The following is a 14399-nucleotide window of genomic DNA, read 5'->3' as shown; positions in this document are numbered from 1 at the left end:
AACTACACATTCACACATGTTACATCACGTATCCCATTGATCTAAAAAGCCCTCTCTTCACATTTATTTCGCATACAACATTCCTTTTGAATAAAGTGTGGCCAAAAAATTATTTTAGAGTTTCTACATATATACAACATTACCAAGTTATATGGAGGAGTACGAATGCTAATCTGCATTGCATGGTGCCCACAATGATATTTATTCTCCACTGTGAATTAGTATATTTTTACACTATATACAAAGTTAGTCATAATAAAGAGAAAAGAAGATCATCTCTGTCTCCATCGCATACCCCCTTGTACGCCCCTTTCACGTATGCATACAAAATTATCTCCAGGTCCTCTAAAAGTAAGCCCCCAGAAAATTCATGCATGTTTCATCTTTCTCTCGCGATATATGCAATGACGATCATTATATTTGAAGCGAAAGCACGATATGTACATTGGACTTCAGAATCCACTCATTACGGTCACCATTTACGTTTAGTGGTTATTATACATTCACGGGCTCACCGTACAATTCTGTATTTGATCATGAAATGACTAGTTGACCAGTTAAATGCTCCAAGTGGCACCTCTAGTGTTGCATCACATTATCTAACTACCATGGTGCCCACCTGTCGGCTTGTATCTACTCTACATCTACACTCTTATAAAATACATAAAATACACTCTTATAAAAACAAAGTTGGTGATGATGGTGTGCCTGCCATCCTGCAATATAGGCCGTCCGATTTATATCTGACAGATAGGAAAGAAACTATGGCAATTTTGCAAAAAGGTACCCACACACCTCTCCACATTTGCAAATAAGGCCTTCCCTCGTTCATCCTTTTCTCTCACAAGATAAACTAGTCATACAAATGCATCTTGATGTTACGTGCAACACACGGGCATCTTGCTAGTAAGAATGAAAACAAACGACAAAAGAATATTTGGACGGTGGTTCGAAGTTATGACCACGGGCACAGCGGACAAGGTGGCCTTGTATTGGTATGCTGAGCCGTCTGTTTTAACACACATGAGCTGGTGTGGTGATTATACACACATGCACGCATGCACACGAACTGCATGCACGCAACACTCACACAAACACATGAACCCACGCACGCACGCAACACTCACATGTACACACGCAGCCATGGACGCACGCAACACTCACACACACACACGTACGCATGCATGCACACACCAGTACACCACACGACCAACACACACTCTCAAGCTCAAGTGCTCAACCTACACATGCATGCGCACACATCAGGCCCTGACAGACACATACACAACCAGGTGATTCCCGTGCACGGGTTGGAGTCTTGTCGCGCCTGCGTAAAATTGTGTTTATCTGAACTTTTCCCTATGTGAACTGATAGGTGGGACCCACAAGGAACGTGGTCAATTTAACTAGTCAACATGGCGCCACGCAGACTATTTTGCCGGTCAATAGAGTGCAATCCGATGCTGAACCATGAGCAAGTGACCGTATAATCACCGCAAAACGTATATAGTGACCGTAATCAGCTTATTCTGAAGTTCGGTGACCGTATTATGCTTTTCTCTCTGTAGGCCCTCCAAAACAACATCTCTACACGTTCTCGCATGTTACATCTAACAACTATGCAATACAACACTACTACTACACTCTAACACAATAAATCATATGTGTTTTTAGTTTTACTAGATATCATATTGTTAATTATTCAGTTTGCATACATTAAAATTGCCTTTGAAATGTATGGCCAGTATCATCTACCACGCGGGAAAAATCCCGCCCTTTCTTGTTTAATCGGGTTTGTATCGATGGATCGTGTGAAACAGCAAAACTATAGTACTATACAGTACAAGTGACAGTTGACTGGGCCGTCGTGTCGTGTACTCCTCCGTCGTAAGAGTGGAGCGCTCGCTTTCATAAATCTTCTAGTCCCTTTCTCTGACATGTGGGACATCAAGCTACCGGGTCCATGTGCCATACCGGAATACAGTGCAAAGCAGCCGGGGTGAAGCACCCCAGTCATGGCGCCGACGTAGTAATGAGCAATGAGGCGTCAAATCACAAGGCTTCACCTTTCCCGCAGTTAAGTTGGAGGGACGAAGTAATAATGCTAAAAAAGAAATTGGAGGGATGAAGCAACCATCATTTCACTCATTGCTGAATCCGCTTCTCCCTCATCTTCTTCAATTTAACCACGTGTTGCTTCTGCTGTTGTTCTGCCTCATGTGGGATGTGGATCGGCTTGGTAAAGCACTGACACATGGGACCGCATGTTAGCAAACCGCCAGGACAACGTCCACTAAAAATAAGAAACCTCCCCTGCCATCCGCGCGGCAAAATCACCTCCTTTTTACTAATCTTGATTCTATAATTTTTTAGATCAATATAATTGAGATTTGTATAGATAGCACACAGGAGCAAAACCAAGTGGTACGGCTAAGGGCATCCACAATGTGTAGCCAAATGTGAAAATAGCTTTTGGCACCGTGGGAACCATTGTGGACGGTGTTGCCAAAGCCAAAAAGATGGAACCAAAGCTCCCTGATTGATTGATTGAAGGAATAGAAAAATGCAACGTCTCTCCTCTTTCTCCCATGCTTGGACACATATAGTACAGTATAGAGCATAGAGTCTACTCCCATATCCCTTCTATCACAAATCACAAAGCAGTGAGGCGTCAAATCACAAAGCATGGACGAAGAAACCATCATTTCACTCTTCGCTTACTCTGCTTCTCCATCATCTTCTTCGAGTAACCATCTCACCGCACTAAGCTGGACAAACGACGCTATTGTGTACTCCTAGTAGTACTAGTCCTTTGGTTCAACGGACTTCTTGGATGCAAATAAGGTGGTTGTCTCAGCTTGCAGGCGGCACTTGCGAATGACTTACCGTGGTCTCCCTCAATGGTGTTCTCCGTCGAACACACTTCGCCAAACCACAAAAAAAAGATATCGTCGACGTCACCGCAATGGGGAAGGAAGTCAAATATAGTTACTACCTCCATTTTTTGTACACAAGGCCAGTATATCAAAATTACAATTTGCAAAAGGCCACTAACACTAATCGCTGCAAAATTGATGGGGTTTGCCTCGTACTAGCAACCAAGGACATTAATATCCCATGCATGCATGCGGAAGTGAGAAGGTTGGTTTGCATGGCGCTGCATTAATCAAGCGATGATGAGTGAGATGGTTAGCTCTTTGGTATTTGGAGAAAAAATACGCATTAATTGACACGTGAAATGAGGATTTGTATCGATTAAATCCCGCTAAGGAAAACCCCACCTTTCTTTTTTAACACTAGTACTCCTAGTACATACGTACTTATCCTGTTTGGGTCTAGGCCTTGCATTGCCAAACTTCGCCACACATTTTTTCCAAGCTTGCCTAAATTTTTCAAAATGAGAAGGAGGTACACTCGCACGGCTATTGCGGTCGCACCGCACCCTCACATGGTCGCTCCTGCATGCCGCGGTCGCACCGCACCCTCACATAGTCGCTCCTGCATGCCGCAAACCCAACCAAGGGAACGCACCCTCATTGACACGTTCTGTCGCATGTGAACAAACCAAACTCAGCCATCCCATCGCTGACACATAATTTTCATTCATAGAGTATGTTTATCCAACCGCATGTTGGGGAGTATCCATACGGCCCGTGCGGTGGTCTGTTGGGGAAGAAGAAGAGGTGAGGAAGAAGGAAAGAAGGGTTAGGAGACATAGGATATTCATCCAACCGCCTGAAATGGTAGACTCACCCAAGTCAGTCGACTTGCATAACAAATATATGCTTTTACACAGCAAAAGATCCATAAAAACAACAACATAAAGAAAAACTATCACTGCTTGTGGAACGAGACGGCCTCGTCGTCTTTGGCTGCCGGCGCGAACCAGCCATAGCTGCCGATGTGTGTCTCCACATCGTGGTTGTCCTCGGCCTCTAGCTATGTGTTCACGTGGAGCGTGCGGGCGCTCTGCATGGACGATAGCACAGCCCGGTTCAAGTTGAGGATGTCTGATTCCGCCTGCAGGAGGGCCTCGATGGCAGCAGCATCCGCGCGCTCTGCATAGAGTCGAGCCTCCGCCGCCCAGTTCAAGTCCAGGACGTCCGGTTCTGCCTGCAGGAGGGAGTCGATGAGAGCGGCATCCGCGTGCTCTGCATCGAGTCAAGCCTCTGTCGCGTGGTTCAAGTCCAGGATGTCCGATTCCGCCTGCAGGAGGGCCTCGATGGCAGCGGCATCCGCGTGCTCTGCCTCCAGTTGAGCCTCCGCCGCCCGGTTCACATCCACGGCATCCGGTTCCGCCAACAGGAGAGCCTCGATGGCAGCGGCATGCGCGTGCTCCGCGTTGAGTTGAGCCTCTGCCTCCCGGTCCTCCTTTAGTATCGCCATGTTGAACTGCTGGTCTGCCTGCACCATGGGGGACTCGGATGCCGGCATGAAGTCGACGTCCATCGTCTCATACCCATCGGGGGCCTTCTGCGCCGCGACCTCCGCCATGAACATTGGATCGGCTTCCTCCTCCTTGTAACTTGGCTCCAGAGAACTCGGGGATTGGCGCGCCACAAAGCGAGCTTGTGAACGGAAGTCTGTGGCGCCGACCGCCACCGCGATTTCTGTGCGGCGCTCCGACGTCAGCATCTTGTAGTAAGTGATCTTGCGGCGCACCATGGCTTTCCGGCAAACTAGGGGACGCTTGATGCGGGCTAGGGGATCGAAAGATGGGGGAATGGACTGGTGATTAGGTGTGGTTTTAGGGCAGTGGCTGGCGTAGGCCGAGGAGCGAAGGTTCTGGTGTGAATAGTTTTTCTGGTGACGACCGGTCAATCAGTTTTGACTGTACATCGCTTTTGTCGCGTTCGCGTTGCAGCCCGGCATGCTGGACCCTCCACGTCTCTCACCGAATGGACGCGCTTCGTCTTGTGTTTTCGCTCGCTTGTGGGACCGTAGTTGAGAGCAAACCGACGTCCCTCCCCCTCCCCCGCCTGCGTCATTTATTATACTACCACTCCCTCCATTTTATGCGGAGTAAATAAAAACAGAGGGAGTATACTACGGATGAGGATCCCCTAACGTGGCCGAACCCATTGAGTAACTGACATGCGGGGCCTAGAAAGCATGGGGTCCGCCAGTAGGCGACCGAAAGGGAGGGTAAGGCAGGGATACCTACGTCAGAGGATCCACTTCCACTACTACTCCCTCCTTCCATTTACTATATAGGGCCTAATGCGTTTTTTGAGGCTAACTTTGACCAAATGTTTGAGTAATAATATATGACATGCAACTTACACAAAGCGTACAGTCAAATTCGTATGTGAAAGGAGTTTCCAATGATATAATTTTCACATTATACATCTCATGTACTATTAATCTTGTCAATAGTCAAATGTGGTTTTAAAAACGCATTAGAGCATGGTTAATAATATAGCCAGTCGATGGCTATGAGGGACTGCCATGTCATCTATAGCCATCATCTATTATATGCACTCATACGGTAGTGTGGGCTATAAGGTTGGCTATTTCCCGCAAAAAAATATAAGGTTGGCTATTGTATTAGTACTTTTTTCCATCTCCTCTCTATCTCTTTCTTCATATTTATTGTACTATTTAACTAGGAATGCGTATATAGCTAAGGCTCTTGCATGAGAGCTCACTCCCCTTACTTTTTCACATCTCTCTCCTCCACATAGGCCCTCTATAAATGGAAGGAGGGAGTACATATGTTGTCAGTACTCCACGTGTACTATTGGACTGGGAGCTTAAAAAAGTTACTATTAAACTGGCTATACGTGGCGAAATCCTAGTAGGAAGAGCATGCGTGAGAACAAGCACATTCACGTGGTTGAAAACAAATTGGAAACCATCTCGAGTACAAACCTAGGAGTATGTACGAATCTAACAATATTGATTGGGCGTTGTTGAATGTTGATACCTTTTTTATCAAAGTAGACATACTTTGACTACACATAAAACTTATACGTAAACTACAAAGGATAGGAGGGAGTATATTGTACATTCAAAAACGAAACGAACATTGAATACCCTTTATATATGATTTGCGGATGCTATGATCACCGGTTCAAAATTTTGAATCCGCCTTAGGTATCACGTGCCCCCACTCGTTCTCTCTCGTTTTCATCTCGGGGTGCAGAGATCGATTGAAAGAGGACTAGGGTGGGTACATGCGAATGATACTCGGTGGAATGTTCAAATGAGGCATGCGGGAGGATGGACTCGAACGGAGGGCGACATGATCAATGGAGAAGAGGGTTGGAGAGGAATGAGAAATAAGCAACTTGAACGACTCAAATAAACAATAAGTTGTCTCGCTTGGCCTACATAGTGAAAGGCCTAATGCGCAATGTGGATCACTGACGTTCGAATATGGCCGGGAAATCAAGGAAACCAACATGTGGGGCACACCCGTTGGGACGATGTAGCACAGACTAGTCCAATGGAGGAGTTGGCACATGACCTCCTCGCCACCGACAACAGTTCATGTGGGTCGTTGGGGCCAACAACATGGTGACGCTCCAGCACCGCCTCTGGACACGGCGACCGCGGTGAGCGACACGCTCATATCGTCACTATACACGGTCGGTTTCAGTGTGCCGAGGGTGGCGTTAGTGCTGTGGCACGACCAACAGTATGTTTGGTTTGTGCCCAAGGTTGCCCCATCAAAGCATTGGGTAGCCAAAATTTTGGTTGAGGTATTGGTTGCCCATGATTTGGCTGACATTGGCAAGAAAAATGAACTAGAGTTGGCTAGAGTTCATTGGCATGCCAAAAAAATGGCAACCATCCAAACAAAGACCAATCTTTGGGTCATGACCAAAATTTTGGTAAGGTGCACTTTGGCCACAATCCAAACACACCCCAACACCCAGCTCATCAAGGATGCATGGGGCGACGTGACGCGTCCGCGGACTGGTGTAGCGCGGCCAACAACATCCTCAGGACCTGAGACCATGCCGGGTCATCTTGCTTTTTCATTGACATGCGGGGATTGCATGTGAGCAAAGGGCATCTCCAATGTTGCCACAACCGCAGCTGACTACCCTAGCACACCAAAACCCTCGTCCCTTGCATCGTCGCGTGGTGCGTTCCCAGCTAGCGCCAGCTGCCCGCCGTCCGTTCGTATGTTGTCGTTAAGAGGCTCGGTGCCCGAGGAACCAACTCCGGTGACTTAATGATGCACCCGGATGCTTGGCCTCACCGAAGTGCGCTACTTAAAGCGGCAACGCCCAGCTAACCTCCACACCATAGCGCATCGTCCTCCACCTGGCACCACATCCGCCATGACCGCAAGTGCGAACGCTCTACGAGAGAGCTTGTCTTCGGGGATGAAGCTCGAGGTCGCCGCCCTCGCTCAAGTCGCCTCTCGCGATGCAATAGCGGCGTAGCCAGATGCGGACGCGACCACACAAGCGGTCTCCACGCTGGCGCACGACGACGGGAGCACCGTCAGCCACGCATCCTACTTGCCGCCGTGCAACGTTTGGCACCACCGAGGTCGGGGACTCCTCCAAGGATGAGTAGGGCATGGGAGGCGGCAGGGCATGGTGTGCCAACTGGCCGGTCTGTATCCCTTGTTCTACACTTCCTCACCAGAGACCGCACCTAGACTTCACGGGTCTTCAACCCCGCCCCCGTACATAGAGATCGCAGATGGAGGACATCGGTCGCCGCCATATAATAGGTTTAGGGTCGGGTTTCTTTTATTTTCTGTCCTATAAAAGTTCGAAATGTAATGAAAATCTGTCGTGTTTGCATTAATCTCGGCCGGTGTATATGAACTTTCACAATAATATAGTACTGAGTACTAGCAAGATACCCGTGCATTGCATGGAAGATCAAGATCTTATGAGAGAAAAGGATGATGAGGGAAATGTGGCACCCCGGCTCAGAGCGACCGGTTTACCTTGCATTGCCAGCCCAGAGACCTTGTCTTCTGGCAACACACAACAACTTGGTACATAAAAACAACCGCTTTATTCATGCTAGCGGAGCATAGTTTATATTACAACAGTTAGCGAGGCCAAGCGGCACACACGGTGCGGCTGAACAATATGTACATTATTTAGTGAACATAAAGGGGGCCTCGATCATGACAACTGCGCGACAGCGGAACAACGTCGTAGCGGAACTCCATAGCATAGGGACACCGATGTGGACACGATCTAGACTTGGACAGCACTCCTTTCCAACGTGACTTTCCTGAAATCTGGCATGACACGCCAGGTGAGTACATTGAATGTACTTGCAAGCTCACAACAAGCATAAACATAATGACAAACAATATCATGATATTTAACCATTTAATATCAATGCAACAATATATCCAACATGCTGTGAATATGCTCAACTTATACTCATCCCCTGGACTGGCTTACCGAACGTGATCATTTCCAGACCACCAACGTGCATATCTCAAAAACAAACCCGTGATCCTTACGAAGATCACTACCTGACCATCTCATGGCCCGTGATCCTTACGGTGATCACAACCCGACCAACTCGTGGCCCGTGATCCTTACGGGGATCACAACCCGACCAACTCGTGGCCCGTGATCCTTACGGCGATCACAACCCGACCAACTCGTGGCCCAACTCAACACGATGGCCTTACTGCCATCCTCAGTACAAACTTAGTGTGCAAATTTATTAAGTGTTGACCCATGGTGTGCCCTACTTTCGAGCGTGTCCGTAACTGTGGACTTGGCTATCAATAGATTAATACACTCTGCAGAGGTTAGTACAATGTACCCACACTACGGAACCCATGGCCTCGCACTGCCATTCGGGTGGACCAACGGCATTCCGACGAAACCTTTTCATTGTCATGACACTCTCCCAACCACTCCGACTCAGTCCCCATCGGGCTAGTCCTGGGTGGCCTCGTGTCTACCTCCAGACACCTCAACCACCGTCGTGGTTCGATCCACTCTGGGACCCGGTACCAAAACTTAACTTAACAGTGGTCTCACAAGGTTATGCATGCCTACCGGGCCAGGGTACAGCACGCCCATAACCTTCCCTAAATGGAGGCACCGACCAGAGGCACGACAATGAAACGCATTAAGGCCGTCCAATACCGGCAAATGTGGTTGCACTGGGAAAGACTCGTTTTAGCGGCACCATGACATGGTCAACAACATATTCAAGTTGAGTTATTAAATCAGGTTCAACTTAATGTGAAAATAACCGGTGTCATAATGCCATACTATGCATCACTTAACTCATGCATCACATAACCATGCTAATAACTGAATCAACCAAGTCAGTACATTGAATGTACTGGCAAGCTCACAATAAGCATAAACATAATGACAAACAATCTCATGATATTTAACCAGTTAATCAACAATGCATCCAGATATCCAACATGCTGTGACTAGGCTCAAGTGGTACTTGTTCCATGGACTTGCTTACCTGACATGATCATTTCCAGACCACAACATGATAATCTCAAAAACACATTTGTGATCCTTACGGCGATCACCACCCGACCAACTCATGGTCCGTGACCCTTGCAGCGAACACCACCCGACCAACTCATGGTCCACCTCAACATGATGGCCTCACTGCCATCCTTAGTACAAACTTAGTGTGCAAACTTTATTAAGTGTTGACCCATGGTGTACCCTACTTTCGAGCGTGTCCGTAACCATGGACTCGGCTATCGATAGATTAAAAACACTCTGTAGAGGTTAGTACACTGTACCCACACTACGTAACCCATGGCCTTACACTCCCATTCGGGTGGACCAACGGCATTCCGACGAAACCATTTCATTGTCATGACACTCTTCCGGCCATTCCGACTCAGTCCCCATCGGGATAGTCCTGGGTGGCCCCGTGTCTACCTCCAGACACCTCAACCACCGTCGTGGCCACGATCCGCTCTGGGACCCGGTACCAAAACTTAACTTAACAACAGGCTCACAAGGTTATGCTTGCCTACCGGGCCAGGGTACAGCATGCCCATAACCTTCCCTTAATGGAGGCACCGACCAGAGGCACGACAATGAAATGCATTAAGGCCGTCCCATACCAGCAAATGTGGTTGCACTGGGAAAGACTCATTTCAGCGGCACCATGACCCGGTCACAACATGTTCAAGTTGAGTTACTTATCAGGTTCAACTTAATGTGAAAATAACCGGTGTCATAATTCCATGCTATGCATCACTTAACACATGCATCACGTAACCATGCAAATAACTATATCAACCACGCTCCCAAGGAGCCATCATCTACTCATGCTACTTCTCTTGTTAATATCACACCTCACTTAAACCAGAATCATTTCTAGCAATCTCCTCATTTTTCATCATGCAAAGATAATAATTAAACTAATTATTAAACTCCATGATCATATCCTTAATTCATTTCTTGTAACTAAGTTCTTATTAGCTTATCAACAAGATTTACTTCAAACTTTTGGTAATTCAAGCATTTTAACTAGACAAGCATCTAACAGAATATAATCACTATATAACTATTTTAAATGCATAAATATTCATAAGTTCAAGTAGGAAAAGCCACAAATATTGAAGTGGCACTATGAAAATGTTGTTGTGGCTTGCCTTAGTATTGATGAGGTTCACAAAGCTCCTAGTGATCCTCAAGACAAGCTGGCTCTTTTGAAAATAATCAAAACCACAAAAAGAAAACATCAAGAAACGTTTTGAAAATTACCAAAAAATCTAGACAGCAAGGAAAAAACCCATATTTTGGGTGCTGTTAGATTTTTGGTCAAAGAACACAATGCAAAAAGAATCAATGCATTTGGACTTATAGATAAAAAGTCGTGGCTGTTTGACGATTCCTGGATTTTAAATGAATTTGTAATAAATATTAAACAGACAGGGGGGTGATGTCGAAGGCATAAACACCCATGGCGCCACCACTCATACCGCTTCGCGTGCGTAATGAGTGGCTGGCTAGCAGGCCCCGCTAGTCAGGCCAGATGGAGGGAGAGGGAAACAGAGGGAGGTGGCGCTTCGCCGGAGCACACGCCGGCGATGAGGCTTCTTGGGGTCAAACCAGAGGGGGGATGAACGGAGGAGAAGTCTGCGCACCTGCCCGTACCCGTAGCGTAGCTAGAGGTGACCGGACGGTGTTGGAATCGTCCTCTCCAGCGGAGGCAGAGGGCGGAGGTTGCCGGAGACGAAGACGATGGTGGCTTGGGGCGGCTCCAGGGGCTCCAGCGGTGTGGGTTGACCTCATCGATGAGTGGCGGAGGCCCTGGCAGGGTCGCCTTGGCTTGGGAGGGGTCGGAGCTGCGGGGACGATCCGGAGGGGATCACCAGCGAGCTCGGCTTCGGGGCGGCAGCCTGCGGCCTGCCTGGCTGGGTTGCGGCTTCTACTGGCTCGTGGTGGAGGTGGGAGTGGCTACGGGTGCTCTAAGAGGCTGGGGGTGGCGGCTTTATATAGACGAGCGGCAAGGAGGGCTCGGGCTTCGCCAGAGGACACCTGTCCACGGCGCCCAGCGATGAATGGCGCCAGAGAGAGAGAGAGAGAGTGAAGACGATGGAGGTCACGCAGGAACTGTGCCCGGGAGTGGACGAGCACAAGAGCAAGGGGGAACGCAACGAGCACAGTGCGTTGTGCACTGTGCCGTTGGCCGGACCGTGCCCGTGCTCGCTGCAACGAGCTTCGGCATCGGCGAGCGCAAGGGGGGGTTAAGGGGATGGAGACGAGGATGGTGGCGAGGCGGGGCATGCTTTGGCTGGCAGGGCAGCGAGCACGCGCTTAACAGAGCATCTAGCGGCGCGCAGAGCGCGCGTATTGCATGCCAGCATGCTCGGACTCACGCGGTCACCACATGAACCGTGACATCAGGCCACCCTAAGCACTAAACAAGATGTCTGGCGTGTAGTCCTTAGTAAACTGAGGTGTTACCATGGTTTGGCTAGGGTTCAGGTGCAGTAGAAATAAATTTGTACTGCTGGTAAGTTTCTGGACAGTAACTTTGGATAGTTACTGTGGTCAAACTACTGGGAGTTAAGGGCTGAGCTTTGGGGTTTTACTTACACTTACTAAGGTAAATAGGCACAGGAAAAACCAGCTACAATGGAGCTAGTAAAAAGGTAGTTGTAGAAACTACCATTTTTCTGCCAGAAGTGACTTTATTTTCTGTAGCCAAAATATTCCAAAGAGTGGTGAAATATTTTTTCTCAGAAAGGTGCCCTAGGGTCCAAAGAATAATTAGGATTTTTCTCAAGATTTTTGGGGCAAGGAAAATTAGGGTTGCTTTGGAGCACAAAGGGCCAACTAGGGTTTTGGAGGGCAAAATGAATGTTTTTCATTTAAGAAAAATATTCCAAGCAATATTTTGGGTTGAACTAGAGGTGAAATGATGGTTTTGAGGAGGAGAGGGAACACTTGGGTGAAAATCAAGCGGTACCCAAGTGGTTAAGTCCAAATGAAATGATTCAAAACTCCAAATTCAAACCAACTCAACTGAAAACCAGGAAAATAAAAGAGGGCAAAAACCAGGCTGTCACAAACCTCCCCCACTTAGAAAGAGTCTCGTCCTCGAGATTCGGTTGCTTGGGAAAACCATTCTGGATAACATGCCCTTAAAAATTCTTCTGGTTCCCAGGTTGATTCTAACTCAGTATGATGCTTCCATTGGACTTTGTAAAATTTTCGTGCTTTACTGTGAGTGACTCTTTCCATTTGATCCAAAATTTTCACCGCCCTCTCTTCATAGGTTAAGTCCTTTGCCAGCTCTATCTTTGTCAAATCGGTCTTTTTCTCGGGTGGTGATATGCACCGTCGCAATTGTGAAACGTGGAACACGTTGTGCATGTCTGACAGTACAGGGGGCAACTCCAACTGATATGCCACAGCACCAACTCGTGTCATAACTAGACATGGACCAATAAATCTGGGTGCCAACTTTCCACAGGTTTGAAACCTCTTGATACCTTTCATAGGCGTGACTCGAAGATAGACATTTTCTCCGGGTTCAAAGCTGATCTGTCGGTGCTTTGCATTGTAATAACTTTTCTGTTGCGATTTGGCCAATTGCAATCTGTCTCGGATCTCCTTGACTTACTTTTCGGCTTCCAGCATGAGATTTGTTCCAAAAATTCGGTTATCACCGGTTTGAGACCAATTTAATGGAGTGCGGCACTTACGGCCATACAGAGCTTCATATGGTGACATCTTTAAACTGGTCTGGAAGCTATTGTTATACGAGAACTCGGCGTACGGCAAGCAGTCTTCCCATTTTGGGCCTTGGGCCAAAACACAGGCTCGAAGCATATCTTCGAGTATTTGATTTACCCGTTCAGTCTGTCCATCCGTCTGAGGATGATAAGCAGTACTGAATATCAATTCCGTTCCGAGGGCTTGATGGAGACGGGACCAAAAATCGGAGGTGAAAAGTGAACCTCGGTCGGAAGTGATGGTTCGGGGAACTCCATGCAGACTGACTATTCTGGATACGTACAGTCGTGCAAGCTCATCTGCTCGGTATGAGGTTCTGATTGGGAGGAAGTGGGCTACCTTGGTCAATGTATCCACTAAAACCCAGATCGCATTATTGCCCCGTCGGGTCTTAGGTAGTCCCGTGATGAAGTCCATACACACATCTTCCCATTTCCATTGTGACACGGGCAGCGGTTGGAGAAGTCTGGTCGGCTTCTGATGATCTGCCTTTACTTTGTTGCATATGTCGCAACAAGCCACGAAATAAGCAATGTCTTTCTTCATTCCATCCCACCAGAATATTTGTCGAAGGTCTTCGTACATTTTTGTACCTCCAGGGTGGATTGAATACGAGGATTCGTGGGCTTCTGATAGAATCTTCTGCTTCAGATCTGCTTGATTAGGCACACAAATTCTTCCCCTGAATTGGAGGGTACCACACTGATCCTTCGAGAAATCAGAAAACTTGATAAGTTTCTGTAGATCGACATCGCCTGGTTGGGATTTGCGGATTTCTTCTTCAAGAGTAGGGGTAACCCTCAGAATATTGGCCAGGCCAGCCTCAACTATGACCAGGTTGAGCTAAGCAATCTCTTCTTTAAGTTCGGGAGGCAAAGATTCCAATATGACATTTAAACTAACGGGCTTGCGACTGAGTGCATCGGCAACCACGTTGGCCTTACCTTGATGGTAATGTATTCCAAAGTCATAATCCTTGACCAACTCAAGCCATCTTCGTTGACGGAGATTTAAATCTGGCTGAGTAAATATATACTTGAGGCTTTTGTGATCGGTAAAAATTTGGCACCTTATTCCAATGAGGTAGTGTCTCCAAATTTTTAAAGCATGAACTACCGCGGCCATTTCCAAATCATGAGTGGGGTAATTTCCTTCGTGGGGTCGTAGCTACCATGAGGCATAGGCTACTACCTTGCCATCTTGCATAAGTACGCATCCCAGTCC

Source organism: Triticum aestivum, chromosome 2B, assembly GCF_018294505.1.
Source record: "Triticum aestivum cultivar Chinese Spring chromosome 2B, IWGSC CS RefSeq v2.1, whole genome shotgun sequence".
Lineage (NCBI taxonomy): Eukaryota > Viridiplantae > Streptophyta > Magnoliopsida > Poales > Poaceae > Triticum > Triticum aestivum.
The sequence above is the reverse complement of the archived record's forward strand: the minus strand, read 5'-3'. Positions refer to the sequence as shown.